The sequence below is a fragment of the Bos mutus genome, chromosome 9 (genome assembly GCF_027580195.1).
Source record: "Bos mutus isolate GX-2022 chromosome 9, NWIPB_WYAK_1.1, whole genome shotgun sequence".
Taxonomy (NCBI): Eukaryota; Metazoa; Chordata; class Mammalia; order Artiodactyla; family Bovidae; genus Bos; species Bos mutus.
Genome location: NC_091625.1, coordinates 55330078 through 55347593, shown reverse-complemented (window position 1 = coordinate 55347593; position 17516 = coordinate 55330078).

Below are 17516 nucleotides of genomic sequence, written 5' to 3'. Positions count from 1 at the left end.
GTGTAGAGTCTTCTCTTGTATTGTTGGAAGATGGTGTTTGCCATGACCAATGCATTCTCTTGGGAAAACTCTATTAGCCTTTGCCCTGCTTCATTCCGTATTCCAAGGCCAAATTTGCCTGTTATTCCAGGTGTTTCTTGACTTCCTATTATTGCATTCCAGTCCCCTATAATGAAAAAGACATCTTTTTTGGCTATTATTTCTAAAAGGTCTTGTAGATCTTCATAGAACCGTTCAACTTCAGCTTCTTCAGCGTTCCTGGTTGGGGCATAGACTTGGATTACTGTGATATTGAATCATTTGCCTTGAAAATGAACAGAGATCATTCAATCATTTTTGAGATTGCATCCAAGTACTACATTTCAGACTCTTTTGTTGACCATGATGGCTACCCCATGTCTTCTGAGGGATTCCTACCCACAGTAGTAGACATAATGGTCATCTTAGTTAAATTCACCCATTCCAATCCATTTCAGTTCGCTGATTCCTAGGATGTTTATTGACTATGTCAAAGCCTTTGACTGTGTGGATCACAATAAACTGTGGAAAATTCTGAAAGAGATGGGAATACCAGACTGCCTGACTTGCCTCTTGAGAAACCTATATGCAGGTCAGGAAGCAACAGTTAGAACTGGACATGGAACAACAGACTGGTTCCAAATAGGAAAAGGAGTAGGTCAAGGCTGTATATTGTCACCCTGATTATTTAACTTATATGCAGAGTACATCATGAGAAATGCTGGGCTGGAAGAAGCACAAGCTGGAATCAAGATTTCCGGGAGAAATATCAATAACCTCAGATATGCAGATGACACCACCCTTATGGCAGAAATTGAAGAGGAACTAAAAAGCTTTTTGATCAAAGTGAAAGAGGAGGGTGAAAAAGTTGGCTCAAAGCTCAACATTCAGAAAACGAAGATCATGGCATCTGGTCCCATCACTTCATGGGAAAAGATGGGGAAACAGTGGAAACAGTGTCAGATTTTATTTTTTTGTGACTCCAAAATCACTGCAGATGGTGATTGCAGCCATGAAATTAAAAGGCACTTACTCATTGGAAGGAAAGTTATGACCAACCTAGATAGTATATTCAAAAGCAGAGACATTACTTTGTCTACAAAGGTCCATCTAGTCAAGGCTATGGTTTTTCCAGTGGTCATGTATGGATGTGAGAGTTGAAATGTGAAGAAGGCTGAGCGTCAAAGAATTGATGCTTTTGAACTGTGGTGTTGGAGAAGACTCTTGCGAGTCCCTTGGACTGCAAGAAGACCCAACCAGTCCATTCTGAAGGAGATCAGTCCTGGGTGTTCTTTGGAAGGACTGATGCTAAAGCTGAAACTCCAGTACTTTGGCCACCTGATGCAAGAGTTGACTCATTGGAAAAGACTCTGATGCTGACAGGGATTAGGGGCAGGAGGAGAAGGGGACGACACAGGATGAGATGGCTGGATGGCATCACCAACTCGATGGACATGAGTTTGAGTGAACTTCGGGAGTTGTTGGTGCACAGGGAGGCCTGGCGTGCTGCAGTTCATGGGGTCGCAAAGAGTCGAACACAACTGAGCGACTGGACTGAACTGAAAGACTGTGTTAGCTAGTAAGGCACAATGAAACCAGGACAAACCGAAGTGACTGTACAGATTATTCAGGCAAATTAAAAATAAGTAAATATGCAATGGAAGTGACACACTGTTTTACATTAACCCAATTAAATACTGTTAACTACATGCTTTGCTTAGGTTTTATAGGCCTTGGACAATCGATATCATCTAGATATATATTTTTAACCTCATTTGGAGAGGGTTGGGTTAATAATATGCTTTTATTAGTGTCACTCTTTTCTCTTATTTCATTTATACCTTTTCATTCACCTACTCCAATCTCCTCTCTACTCATCTCCACTCTGCTACAATCTTTCTATACTATCCTTTTTATTTTTGTTTGTTTTGACATGATCTCATAATGGTGTACTACTGTATTATTTTACTAAACTTATATTATGTTTGGTTCACTGAGCACCTTGATAACACTTTACTGACCAGGGAATTTTTGCAAAAACTAATGCCTGTGGCCCACAATTTGCTATGGAAGTGAATATTGAAATGTCTCTGGTCAATAAGTTGATCCATTTGTGGAAATAAGCATTTTTTAATCTGATGCTCCTAAGTGTGGCATCCCTTTAAAGTGGAGTGAGTTTTGCTTTGGGAGGCAGTTAAACTACTTGGGGATTAGTTTAATACTTTAAAATGTTCTTAGGGTAGGCTAGTCTAACCTTTACCTTGACTAGTTAAGCCTTACTACAAGGTGGGATCCTGCTAATATCTCTACTACCTATCTTAGTTGTTCAGTTAATTCTCTCTGATATGGCTAATTGGATCTTGAATATCTTCTCTGTTTGAATTTAAATAACTTTTCATCTTAAATTACTCTATTTTTTCCATTGAATTTGTTCTTTGATAGGTCTTATGGATACTTATCCTATGCTTTATACTCCTAGGTACTTACTCAGACTCAGGATTACTCCTACTTAGATGTATGAAGTCCTTTTGGAGGATGAGTAGCTTCCTTCTCTCCAATAATCTTAACAAATTCCAGGTGCTAAATCCCCTAAATAATTCTGTCTCTTTGGCACTGCTTATTTTCCAATATATGAGAAGTGGTTTTGTATATTTTTCACAGTTATCTATTATGAGAAGATAATTTCAGTACTTTCTTCCATTCTGGCCACAAGGAGAAGTAAGAAAGTTTGGAATCTACATCTTTTCTGCTTAGTATCACATGATTATCAAAACATGAACTTTTCAACACAAAAGAAAAAGCTTCAAGTTATAAATGTAAAATGCTTGATAGATGCTGAAAAATGCAAAGTACAAATTACAGGCAGATTAATTTATCTAGGACTAATCATATAATATGAACTAAATAAATTTGTATCAGTACATATCCTAAGTGACACAGTTGCCTTGGAAGAAGCCGAAATACTAGATTACCAGTAGATTAATCAAAAACTATTCTTCCTTGGAGAAGGAAATGGCAACCCATTCAAGTATTCTTGCCTGGAGAATTCCTTGGACAGAGAAGCCTGGTACTCTAGAGTCCATGGGGTTGCAAAGAGTTGGGTATTACTGAGCAACTATCACTCACACTCACTCTTCCTAGTGCCCTTCCTAAATACCATGGGGAATGCAACAGTTTCTAGAAAAGCACTTTGAGCACTCAAAGCTTTGTTCTCTAACTGGTATTCCTCAGCCACTTGTCTACCAATACTCCTATGGTTTTATGATGTATCTTCTGAGAATTAATAGTGAGCAATGTTTTGAAGCAAGGTTTCACACTTAACTGTGATTAACATAGTTTATGCCGGCATATGCTCTATATTTGGAGAATCGTGATACATTTGATCAGATCAGATCAGATCAGTCGCTCAGTCGTGTCCGACTCTTTGCAACCCCATGAATCACAGCACACCAGGCCTCCCTGTCCATCACCAACTCCCGGAGTTCACTGAACTCACGTCCATGGAGTCAGTGATGCCATCCAGCCATCTGGATGGCTTTGTTGTCCCCTTCTCCTCTTGCCCCCAATCCCTCCCAGTATCAGAGTCTTTTCCAATGAGTCAACTCTTCGCATCAGGTAGCCAAAGTACTGGAGTTTTCAGCTTTAGCATAATTCCTTCCAAGGAAATCCCAGGGCTGATCTCCTTCAGAATGGACTGGTTGGATCTCTTTGCAGTCCAAGGCACTCTCAAGAATCTTCTCCAACACCACAGTTCAAAAGCATCAATTCTTTGGCACTCAGCCTTCTTCACAGTCCAACTCTCACATCCATATATGACCACAGGAAAAACCATAACCTTGACTAGACGAACCTTTATTGGCAAAGTAATGTCTCTGCTTTTGAATATGCTATCTAGGTTGCTCATAACTTTCCTTCCAAGGAGTAAGCATCTTTTAATTTCATGGCTGCAGTCACCATCTGTAGTGATTTTGGAGCCCAGAAAAATAAAGTCTGACACTGTTTCCACTGTTTACCCATCGATTTCCCATGAGGTGATGGGACCAGATGCCATGATCTTCGTTTTCTGAATGTTGAGCTTTAAGCCAACTTTTTACTCTCCACTTTCACTTTCATCAAGAGGCTTTTTAGTTCCTCTTCACTTTCTGCCATAAGGGTGGTGTCATCTGCATATCTGAGGTTATTGATATATTTGATAGGAGATAGCATTTGGATTAGCCATTTTTATGTGCAGTTTGATACATTTTTGGCTTCTCAATACAAGGTGATTTCATGCTTCAGTGAATTCTTCACAGATTTTAAAAATAATGTAGATGTGTAAATATAAGTATTTTACTAGAAAGCAAATATCTTTAAGGAATTTCAAGTGTATAACATGGCCCCATAACTCTCTTCATAAGTAAGGAGGCTGGATAAATGGTACTTGGTGATAATATACTCCACCTTCCATTGGAAGATTAACATTATTTACCAAGAAGGAACTAGGGAAATAGGGGGCAGAGAGTTGCACTGGTGATGAGCCAAAAAACCACTAAAAATATTTTCTACATGTGAGAAGGAAACATATGTATTGAAAACAAAGAGAAGAACAAATGAAGGTGAATGATAAAGCTTTTTTTTTTTTCCTTTTTTAATGGTGAAAACTTAATGATTCATTACTGTTTCTGGAGTTTAACTTCCAACGGGCAAACTGGGGATTTTAGGTACAATGATTCAATTTATTTTCTCAAAGCCTAGCTGCTATAGCCATAGTATAGAATCTCTATTAGACTGTTACTCCACTGAAAAGTTGAAGCTACCTAGAGACTTCTTTTTAAGAACAAATTATGGTTATTTTTAAGTTGTTGCTTTGAGGGAACTGAAGAACCTAATATAGTCCCTCGCTAGGTATCATTCTGAGGCCTCAAGTATTATTTCTCTGGGAAAATTTGTATAGGAGCTTAAGAGTAGCATTGTCTTTTTGTCTTAATTCCTAGAAATTCTGTAGTGGGAACCTCAGGAAATAAACTATGATAGGAGGAATTCAAACACATGGCCTGTATTACTTTCATTTAATTATTTTTAACTATTGAAATCTTTCTAGAAGCTGGTTTCTCTGACTGTCTTTATAGCCAACTGCTTCTTACTCAGTCTCCTCTTCAGTAAGGGTTTCTTAAAAACCAACTTAACTCCTTGATTCTTGAGGCAGCATTCTTTTTCTATTTAGATTTCAGTTCTGTATTTGAACCCTGGCTGGATGTCTCTGTTCTCACATTCTCTTGGCTTTTATTCTCTGATCCACTTGTCACTTTTATCACTTGACCTCCTCATGATTTCCTATAAAAGCAGAGGGAGTTAAGTAGTTGGTGACCAACAACTCCTGCCTCCGTATCACATTTTATAAAATTCTGGTTTTGCTGGGGGCATACTTAAGTCACAACCAAACGTTTTAAGTTGGGATAAGAATGGGTTGGTTTATCAAGTAGGACAGTGAACCTGTTTTTTAGGAAGAAATACTCAGAGAATAAGGGGGAAAATGAATGGGAACTTCACTTTACATGACTTAAGATAACATGACTGTCTCAATAAATGAAGCTAAAGTTTCTCCTGGATCCCAAAATTCAAACCATATTTATAAATATATAATTTAACTACTGTATGGTTTAAATGGGCTTATTGGGCTAGCCTGGGGAAAATATCATTTTTACCATTTTCTACAGAGAAAGTATTTTCCAATTTATGTGTCAGGCAACTCAATGAACATTTAAAAAATAAGTTTTTATGTTGGAACTATCTGTGCATCAGTTTCTTTACAGTTGTATATAAAGTGTTTTTATATTAAAATTGAGTTAATGTATAAAAACACACCTTTATGCCATAATAAAGTTACTAGTACTTAGTAAACAAACAAAAACTAGTCTTTATGAAAGGAATTGCTGAAATGTTACTGTAATCCCAGAAAAGGGTGAGCATTGGCAAATGTATATAGGTTATGTATTAGATTAACTAATAAGATATCTATAAGTTATTTATTACCAACTTACACAAAGCGAAAGTTTACAAATAGCTCTTGTTCTTGGAAACTCAGTCCACATCTGGAAGAGAAGGAAAGAAATTGATGCTGGAACAGAAAAAAGGGGGAGTAACAAAATTTTCATAAGCCAAAGCATAATGGTGAAGAATAAACTATTGAGAGGATCATTGCAGGAGTTTGTCAGAGTTAAGTCAGAGTTGTGTTGTAGGATGTCACAAAAGATAAAGATAAAAAAGAAAGATATAGAATACACTATGACAATGAAATTTATAGTGAAATTTAAATTCAGAGTTTAAGTTTTTTTCTTTTTTTCCCAGTATGTACAGGGCAAACAAATTTCAAGAAAATATATTTTGTAAAGACTCAATATCTTCATCTACAAAAATATCTCTGCATAAAACATTGCAAGGTTATTTTTTTCTCAGCAAATGAAGTAATGTTAGTGCAAACTCTTGGATGTTGAATATATTTGAGAAAGTAAATGTATTTGGAAATTTTTTAATTTGGAATAATCTAGCAGTTTGAAAATTATATATTTTGGTAAAGAAAGGCAACAGTAATACAATGAAATCTCTTGAAAGACTCCCCTTATTAGACAAGAAACTATGGCTGTTTGTTTATTTTTATTTATTTTTGTGACGCCACGCAGCATGAGGGACCTTAGTTCCCCAACCACAGATTAAACGCAAACTCCCTGCAGTAGTAGCTGAGAGTCTTAACTACTGAATCTCCAGGGAAGTCCCAGGTATGACTGTCTATTTTTAAAAAACAAAAATAGTTAGCAAGTGTTTTCGAGGGTTTAGATACTGAACTTAGGAGATGATGGAGACAGTGATTGTTCTACTGTGATTTTAAGTGGTTTCAAGGACTGTGACCGGCGCGCTAAGCGCGGGCAGCTGCGAACTGCGCACTAAGCGCAGGCGAGAGGAGCTACCCCACGTCCGAGGTCAGGGGCAGCAGCCAGAGGACCCCATGCCCGAAGGACAGTGGCCAAGAGGAGTTACCCCATGTCCGAGGTCAGAGGCAGCAGCTGAGAGTATCAGGCTCTGACAGCGCAGGAACGGCGGAGAAGAGCTACCCCGAGTCCGAGGTTAGGGACGTTGGCCGAGAGGAGCTACCCTGCATCCGAGGTCAGGGGCTGCGGCTGGGAGGAGCAACCCCATGCCGGAGACGGGGGCGGTGGCCGGGAGGACCAACCCCACGTCCAAGGAGCGGTGGTTGCACAGGCGCAAAAGGGCCTAGAGGAGCTATCCCACTTGAAGGTCAGGAAGGGTGGTGGTGAGGAGATAACCTAGTCCAGGGCAAGGAGCAGTGGCTGGGCTTTGCTGGAGCAGCCGTGAAGAGATACCACACACCCAAGGTAAGACAAACCCAAGTAAGATGGTAGGTGTTGCAAGAGGGCATCAGAGGGCAGACACACTGAAACCATACTCACAGAAAACTAGTCAATCTAATCACACTAGGACCACAGTCTTGTCTAACTTAATGAAACTAAGCCATGCCTGTAGGGCAACCCAAGATGGGCGGGTCATGGTGGATAGATCTGACAGAATGTGGTCCACTGGAGAAGGGAATGGCAAACCACTTCAGTATTCTTGCCTTGAGAACCCCATGAATAGTATGAAAAGGCAAAATGATAGGATACTGAAAGAGAAACTCCCCAGGTCAGTAGGTGCCCAATTAATAACTCCATAAAGAATGAAGAGATGGAGACAAAGCAAAAACAATACCCAGCTGTGGATGTGACTGGAGATAGAAGCAAGGTCCGAGCTGTTAAGAGCAATACTGCATAGGAACCTGGAATGTCAGGTCCATGAATCAAGGCAAATTGGAAGTGGTCAAACAGGAGATGGCAAGAGTAAACGTCAACATTCTAGGAATCAGTGAACTCAAATGGACTGGAATGGGTGAATTTAACTCAGATGACCATTATATCTACTATGTGGGCAGGAAGCCCTCAGAAGAAATGGGGTACCCATCATGATCAACAAAAGAGTCTGAAATGCAGTACTTGGATGCAATCTAAAAACGACAGAATGATCTCTGTTCGTTTCCAAGGCAAACCATTCGATATTACAGTAATCCAAGTCTATGCCCCAACCAGTAACACTGAAGAAACTGAGGTTGAACAGTGCTATGAACACCTACAAGACCTTTTAGAACTAACACCCAAAAAAGATGTCCTTTTCATTATAGGGGAGTGGATCGCAAAAGTAGGACGTCAAGAAACACCTGGAGTAACAGGCAAATTTGACCTTGGAATATGGAATGAAGCAGGACAAAGACTAATACAGTTTTGCCAAGGAAATGGACTGGTCATAGCAAACACCCTCTTCCAACAGCACAAGAGAAGACTCTACACATGGACATCACCAGATGGTCAACATCGAAATCAGATTGATTATATTCTTTGCAGCCAAAGATGGAGAAGCTCTATACAGTCAACAAAAACAAGACCAGGAGCTGACTGTGGCTCAGATCATGAACTCCTTATTACCAAATTCAGACTAAAATTGAAGAAAGCAGGGCAAACCACTAGACCATTCAGGTAGGACCTAAGTCAAATCCCTTATGATTATACAGTGGAAGTAAGAAATCGATTTAAGGGACTAGATCTGATAGATAGAGTACCTGATGAGCTATGGACTGAGGTTCATGACGTTGTATAGGAGACAGGAATCAAGACCATGCCCATGGTAAAGAAATGCAAAAAAACAAAATGGCTGTCTGGGGAGGCCTTACAAATAGCTGTAAAAAGAAGAGAAGCAAAAAGCAAAGGAGAAAAGGAAAGATATAAGCATCTGAATGCAGAGTTCCAAAGAATAGCAAGAAGAAAAAAGAAAGCCTTCCTCAGCAATCAAAGCAAAGAAATAGAGGAAAACAACAGAATGGGAAAGACTAGAGATCTCTTCAAGAAAATTAGAGATACCAAGGGAACATTTCATGCAAAGTTGGGCTCGATAAAGGACAGAAATGTTACAGACCTAACAGAAGCAGAAGATACTAAGAAGAGGTGGCCAGACTACACAAAAGAACTGTACAAAAAAGATCTCCACGACTCAGATAATCATGATGGTGTGATCACTCACCTAGAGTCAGACATCCTGGAAGTCATCCTGTGAAGTCAAGTGGGCCTTAGAACACATCACTACCAACAAAGCTAGTGGAGGTGATGGAATTCCAGTTGAGCTATTTCAAATCCTGAAAAATGCTGCTGTGAAAGTGCTGTACTCAATATGCCAGCAAATTTGGAAAACTCAGCAGTGGCCACAGGACTGGAAAAGGTCAGTTTTCATTCCAATCCCAAAGAAAGGCAATGCGAAAGAATGCTCAAACTACTACACAATTGCACTCATCTCACATGCTAGTAAAGTAATGCTCAAAATTCTCAAAGCCGGGGTTCAGCAATACATGAACCGTGAACTTCCTGATGTTCAAACTGGTTTTAGAAAAGGCAGAGGAACCAGAGATCAAATTGCCAACATCCGCTGGATCATGGAAAAAGCAAGAGAGTTCCAGAAAACATCTATTTCTGCTTTATTGACTATGCCAAAGTCTTTGACTGTGTGGATCACAATAAACTTGGGAAATTCTGAAAGAGATGGGAATACCAGACCGCCTGGCCTGCCTCTTGAGAAATCTGTATGCAGGTCAGGAAGCAACAGTTAGAACTGGACATGGAACAACAGACTGGTTCCAAATAGGAAAGGGAGTACGTCAAGGCTGTATATTATCACCCTGCTTATTTAACTTATATGCAGAGTACATCATGAGAAATGCTGGGCTGGAAGAAGCAAAAACTGTAATCAAGATTGCTGGGAGAAATATCAATAACTTCAGATATGCAGATGACACCACCCTTATGGAAGAAAGTGAAGAGGAACTAAAAAGCCTCTTGATGAAAGTGAAAGAGGAGAGTGAAAAAGTTGGCTTAAAGCTCAACATTCAGAAAACGAAGATCATGGCATCTGGTCCCATCATTTTATGGGAAATCGATGGGGAAACAGGGGAAACAGTGGAAACAGTGTCAGACTTTATTTTTTGGGGCTTCCAAATGACTGCAGATGGTGACTGTAACCATGAAATTTAAAGACGCTTACTCCTTGGAAGGAAAGTTATGACCAACTTAGATAGCATATTGAAAAGCATAGACATTACTTTGCGAACAAAAGTCCGTCTAGTTAAGGCTGTGGTTTTTCCAGTGGTCATGTATGGATGTGAGAGTTGGACTGTGAAGAAGGCTGAGGGCTGAAGAATTGATGCTTTTGAACTGTGGTGTTGGAGAAGACTCTTGAGAGTGCCTTAGACTGCAAGGAGATCCAACCAGTCCATTCTGAAGGAGATCAGCCCTGGGATTACTTTGGAAGGAATGATGCTAAAGCTGAAACTCCAGTACTTTGGTCACCTCATGCGAAGAGTTGACTCATTGGAAAAGACTCTGATGCTGAGAGGGTTTGAGGGCAGGAGGAGACAGGGACGACAGAGGATGAGATGGCTGGATGGCATAAATCTTAGAATAAGTTAGTTCTTGTAAACAGTACTTTTAAAAATGTTAAAGACAACTGTTTTAAGTGTTAATTTATTTAAAGAAGAAAGGATGGACGAAAATAAAAACTGCAACATCTGAAGAGTGTTAAGTAAAATAGGGCTTGCTATCAAGGAGCTTAGACTTTAAAGCCTTTACAAAAAGTACAGACCTCATATCTACTACTTTTAAAAATCAATTTCCTATGAATTTATTCTGTTTTTTTTTTTAGACTATAAAATTCCTTGGTTTTTATCCCCTATTTTCTTGGAATAATCACTTTTATCTCAAATTATCATAGAGTTCCATCTAATTTAAAGCTAAATATCATGTTTTGGCAGAGTCAGATATGACTGAACTACTAAACACAGCACAGCACATATAATGAAGTGGGCATAAGACTAATTCTAAACAAGTAAAAGGTGTTCTGTTCATATTTATGCCTGTTTTTTTCTTCTTTAAAATTAAACTTAGTATTTATCATTGCTACCCTATGTATTTTTATTGTTCCTATCCTCAAGTCATTTTGCCCAAATTGAATACATAACCAAGCTTTCAAAAATCATGAGTATACTAATAAATTTTAGCCAGTTTGTGGATGCTTAAATTTCTCTTCTAAATATGGCCTAACACCTGCAGAATGATCCTATATACACCTATAAATCAAAGGGAGAAATGAACAAATAATATAGAAAGGGTATTTACAGATGTCATCCAATAAGTGATAATGCTCAGAAAGAAACAGATGTCAAAATCATCAGCAATCACAGAAATGCAAATTACATGTATAAGATATCATTACACATCTATAAGAATGACAAAAATTACAGAGTCAGATGATAAAAATATAATTTTGGGGGGAGAATAAATCTCTGGCATTGCTAGAAGATGGTTATTGAGGAAGTCTTTCCAGAGACCAATTTAATACTACTGATATGAATTGAGGATAAAATTACTTGGAACCCAGAAATAACATTCCTGGGGACATTTTCCTGATAAATTTTCACAGTGATTCATGAGGAAAATATATTCAAGAGCTCATTTCAGTGTTGTTTGTGGTGGGAAGAAGATGGAGGTAAACTTGAGTTCATTCCAAACCCAAGATAGTGAGTAGGTAGGCAAAGTATGAAGGACACTCAACTGTGTAGCAATCACAGTTTCTGGCGTCCAATCAGAAGTATGAGTCACGTGAGAGAGGAAGAGAGAAAGAAAATAAATATCACTCATAACATGGAGGATGGCCAATGAATATAAACAAACTTGAAAATAAGAAAGATTTCAAAGCACTGATTTTAAACATGTTGGAATAATTAAAGAAAATTTGAACACAATGAATAAAAAAAGGAAAATGTTAAGAAAAATGAAAAAAATAAGATTAAAATATACCTCATTTTTTGAAGTACAGTTGATTTACAATATTGTATTAATTTCAAGTATTTAGCATAATGATCCCTATGCTATACAGTAATCCCTTGCTTATCCTTTTTTATATATACTGATGTGCATCTATTAATACCAGATGCCTAATTTATCCATTCTGCTCCCTTCCCTTCGGTAGCCATAAGTCTACTTTCTATGTCTGTGAGTCTCTTTCTGTTTTGTAAATAAGTACATTCAAACTAGTTTTTTATATTCCACATATAGATGATATCATGGGACATTTGTCTTTCTCTGACTTATTTCATTCAGTGTGATAATCTCTAGGTCTATCCATGTTGCTGCAATTGACATATCATTCTTTTCGTGGTTGAGTAATATTTCGTTGTGTATAATATTTCACATATTCTTTAGCCACTTATTTGTTGATGGACATTTAAGTTGCTTCCATGTTTTGGCTGTTGTAAATAGTGCTGCCATGAATATTGGGATGCATGTATCTTTTAAGTGTAGAGCTTTTTTTCCTTTGCAGACATGCTGGATCTTATGTTAACTCTAATTTTGTTTTTCTTTAAAGGAATCTCCATAGTGTCTCCATAATGGCTGAACCAGTATATATTCTAACCAACAGTGTAGGAGGGTTTCTTTTCCTTTCCAGCATTTATTAGTAGACTTTTTTATGATGTCCATTCTGACAGGTTTGAGGTGATACATCATTGTAGTTTTGATTTGCATTTCTCTAATAACTTCATGGCAACTATTGTGAAACAGTGGAAACAGTGACAGACTTTATTTTTTGAGTGTCCAAGATCACTGCAGATGGTGACTGCAGCCATGAAATTAAAAGACACTTGATCCTTGGAAGAAAAGTTATGACCAACTTAGACAGCATATTAAAAAGCAGAGACATTACTTTGCCAACAAAGGTCCATCTAGTCAAAACTATGGTTTTTCCAGTAGTCACGTATAGATGTGAGAGTTGGACTATAAAGAAAGCTGAGCGCTGAAGAATTGATGTTTTTGAACTGTGGTTTGGAGAAGACACTTGAGAGTCCCTTGGACAGCAAGGAGATCCAACCAGTCCATCCTAAATGAAATCAGTCCTGACTGTTCATTGGAAGGACTGATGCTGAAGCTGAAACTCCAATACTTTGGCTACCTCATGCGAAGAGCTGACTCACTGGAAAAGAGCCTGATGCTGGGAAAGATTGAAGGTGGGAGGAGAAGGGGACGACAGAGGATAAGATGGTTGAATGGCATCACTGACTAAATGGACATGAGTTTGAGTAAGCTCCAGGAGTTGGTTGATGGACAGGGAAGCGTGGCCTGCTGTAGTCCATGGCATCACAAAGAGCTGGACATGACTGAATGATTGAACTAAACTGAACTGAACTGAATAATTAGCAATGTGAAGCATCTTTCATGTGCTTCTTGATCATCCTATGGCTTCCTTAGGAACAGAGATAGAGATATTAGAAATAGAGAAATATCTGTTAAGATATTCTGCCCATATATTGATTGAGTTGCTTGGTTTTGTTAAAGTTTTATGAGCTGCTTATATATTTTGGAAATTAAGCCCTTATTTTTGCATCTTTTGCACATATTTTCTCCCAGTTCTTAGGTTAATTTTTAAATTTTGTTTGTGGTTTCCTTTGCTGTTCAAAACCTTGTAAGTTTGATTGTTTATTTTTGCTTTTATTTCTTTGCATTAGGAGACTGACCTAAGAAACATGGCAAGGTTTGTGTCAGATAATGTGTTGCCTATGTTCTCTTCTAGGATTTTCATGGTATCTTGTCTTATATTTAAGTCTTTAAACCGTTTTGAGTCTACTTTTGTTTATGGTGTAGGGGACTGTTCTAACTTCATTGATTTACATGCTGCTTTCCCTGTACCAAATGATGAAGAAACTGTCTTTTCTCTATTGTATAGTCTTGTATCCTTCATTTAAAATTAATTGACAAAAAGTATGTGTTTATATTTCTGAGCTGTATTCTGTTCAATTGATCTACATGTCTGCTTCTGTGCCAATACCATGCTGTTTTGATCACTGTGGTTTTGTAGTAATGTCTGAGGTTTAGAAGGGTTATGTCTCCAGCTTTGTTCTTTTGCCTCAGGATTGCACTGGCAATTCTGGATCTTTTGTGCTTCCACATGAATTCTAGGGTTATTTGTTCTAGTTTTATAAAATATGTCATGGGTAATTTAATAAGGACCACATTAAATCTGTAGATTGCTGTCAGTAGTATGGCTATTTTAACTATATTAATCCTTCCAATCCAAGATCATGGAATATTATTCCATTTTGTGAATCACCTTCAGTTTCCTTTCTTGAATATTTTTATAGTTTTCAGAGTATGTCTTTCACTTCTTTGGTTAGGTTTATTCCAAAGTATTTTTTGATGCAATTTTAAACAAGTTTTTTTTTTTTTTTTTAAGCTTTCTCTTTCTGATGTTTTATTTATGTAAAGAAATGCAACATATTTCTGTATTTAATATTTATCCTGCTACCTTGCTGAATTGATCAGTTCTAGTACTTTTTGTGTGGAGTCTTTAGGATTTTCTATATAGAATATCTTGTCATATGCATATAATCATATTTTTATCTCTTCTCATTTGTATACTTTTTATTTTTTTGTCTGTTTGCTGTGCCCAAGACTCCCAATGATATGTTAATTAGAAGGGGCAGGAGTGGACATTCTTTTCTTGTTCCAGATTTTATTGGGAAGGCTTTCAGCCTTTTACAATTTAGTGTTATTGGTTGTGGGTTTGTCATAAATGGCTTTTATTATGGTGAGATATATTAACTCTATATACACTTTGGCAAGAATTTTTACCATGAATTAATTTCAAATTTTGTCAAGTCCTCTTTTCTGCATCTATTGTGATGATCATGTAGATTTTACCTTTTATTTTGTTGATGTGGTGAATTACATTGATTTTTTTATTTAAAAAAGTTGTTTATTTTTAATTGGAGAATATTTTACAATATTGTCTTGGTTTCTGCCATACATCAGTATGAATCAGTCATAGGTATACATATGTCCCCTCCTTTTTGAACCTCCTTCCCAACTCCCACCCAAGCTTACCCCTCTAAGTTATCACAGAAGATTGGATTTGAACTCCATGCATCATAAAGCAAATCCCCACTGGCTATTTTACATATGGTAATGTGTAGTTTCAATACTACTCTCTCAATTCGTAACACCCTCTCATTATCCTACTGTCCCCACAAGTCCCTTCTTTATACCTGTCTCTCCTTTGCTTCCCTGCAAATAGATTCATCAGTGCCATCTTTCTAGATTTTATTTTTCTCTTTATGACTAGCTTCACACTGTACAATAGGCTCTAGGTTCTTCCACCTTATTAGAACTGGCTCAAATGTGGTCCTTTTTATAGCTGAGTAGTATTTCATTGTGTATATGTACCACAGTTTCTTTATCCATTCATCTGTTAATGCTATCTAGTTTCTGTTTCCTAGCTATTATAAATAGTGCTGTGATGAACATTGATGTACATGTGTCTTTTCCAATTATGATTTCCTCAGGGTGTATGTCCAGTTGTGGGATCCTCAGGACATATGCCCAGTAGTGGGGTTGTTGGGTCATATGGTGTTTTTATTCCTAGTTTTTTAAGGCATCTCCATATTGTTCTCCATAGTGACTATATCAATTTACATTTCCACCAAGAGTGCAAGTGGGTTCCCTTTTCTCCACACCTTTTCCAGTATTTATTGTTTGTAGAATTTTTGATGGCCATTCTGACTGGTGTGAGGTGATACCTTATTTTAGTTTTGATGAGCAATTTTGAACATCTTGTGCTTATTTACCATCTGTGTGTCTCCTTTGGAGAAATGTCTGTTTAGGTCTTCAGTCCACTTTTTGATTGGGTTATTTTTCTGGTATTGAGCTACATGAGCTTCTTGTATATTTTGGAGATTATCCTTTGTTACTTGTTTCATTTGCTATTATTTTCTCCCATTCTGAGAGTTGTCTTTTCATGTTTTTAATGGACTCCTTCACTGTGCAAAAGCTTTTATGTTTAATTAGGTCCCATTTGTTTATTCTCCATTATTCTAGGAGATGGGTCATAAAAGATCTTGCTGTGCTTTAGGTCAAAGAGTGTTCTGTGTATGTTTTCCAATAAGAGCTTTATAGTTTCTGGTCTAATTTACATCTTTAATCCATTTTGAGTTTATTTTTGTGAATAGTGTTAGGAATTTTTTTAATGTCATCTTTTACAAGTAGCTTTCCAGGTTTCCCAGCACTGGTTATTGAAGAGACCATCTTTTCCATTGTATGTTCTTGTCTCCTTTGTCAAAGATAAGGTGCCCACAGGTGTATGGGTTTATCTCTCAGCATTCTTTTTCCATTTGTCTGTATTTTTGTTTTGGTGCCAGTATCATACTGTCTTGATAACTATAGCTTTGTGGTATAGTCTCAAATTAGGGCATCTGATTCCTTCAGCTCCATTTTTTTTCTCAAGATAGCTTGCGTATTTGGGGTCTTTTGTGTTTCCATACAAATTGTGAAATTATTTGTTCTAGTTCTGTGAAAAATATCATTGGTAGATTGATAGGGATTGTATTGAATTTACTGATTACTTTGTATAGCCTGGTAGGCTGCAGTCCATGGGATCATTAAGAGTCGGACACGACTGAGTGACTTCACTTTCACTTCACTTTTCACTTTTGTGTAGTATAGTTATTTTCACAATATTGATTCTTCCAATCCAGGAACATGGTATGTCTTTCCATTTGTTTGTGTCATCTTTGATTTCTTTCATCAGTGTTTTATAGTTTTCTGCATAAAGGTCTTTTGTCTCCTTAGATATTTTATTATCTTTGTTGCAATGGTGAATGGGATTGTTTCCTTAATTTCTCATTTTCATTTTTCATTGGTAGTGTATAGGAATGCTGAGGATTTCTGTGTATTAATTTTACATCCTGTGACTTTATTATATTCATTGATTAGCTCTAGTGATTTTCTGGTGGTATCCTTAGGGTTTTATATATATAGTATCATGTCATCTGTAGTGAGAGTTTTACTTCTTCTTTTCCAATCAGAATTTATTTTATTTCTTTTTCTTCTCTAATCCCTGTGGCTAGGATTTCCAAAAGTATGTTAATTAATAGTGGTGAGAGTGGACACATTGTCTTGTTCCTGATCTTAGAAGAAATGCTTTCAGGTTTTCACCATTGAGAATAATGTTTGCTGTGGGTTTGTCATATATAGCCTTTATTATGTTGAGGTATGTTTCTTCTATGCCTACTTTCTGGAGAGCTTTGTCATAAGTGGGTGTTGAATTTTGTCAAAAGTTTTCTCTGCATCTATTGAGATGATCATATGATTTGTATCAATCAGCTTATTACTATGGTGTATCACATTGATTTGTGTGTATTGAAGAATCCTTGCATCCTTGATAAAAAGCCTACTTGATCATATGTCTTTTTAATGTGTAGTTGAATTCTATTTACTGGAATTTTGTTGAGGATCTTTACATCTATGTTCATCAATGATATTGAATGATATTGGCCTGTAATTTTCTTTCTTTCTTTCTTCTTCTTCTTTTTTTTTTTTTTTTTTTTT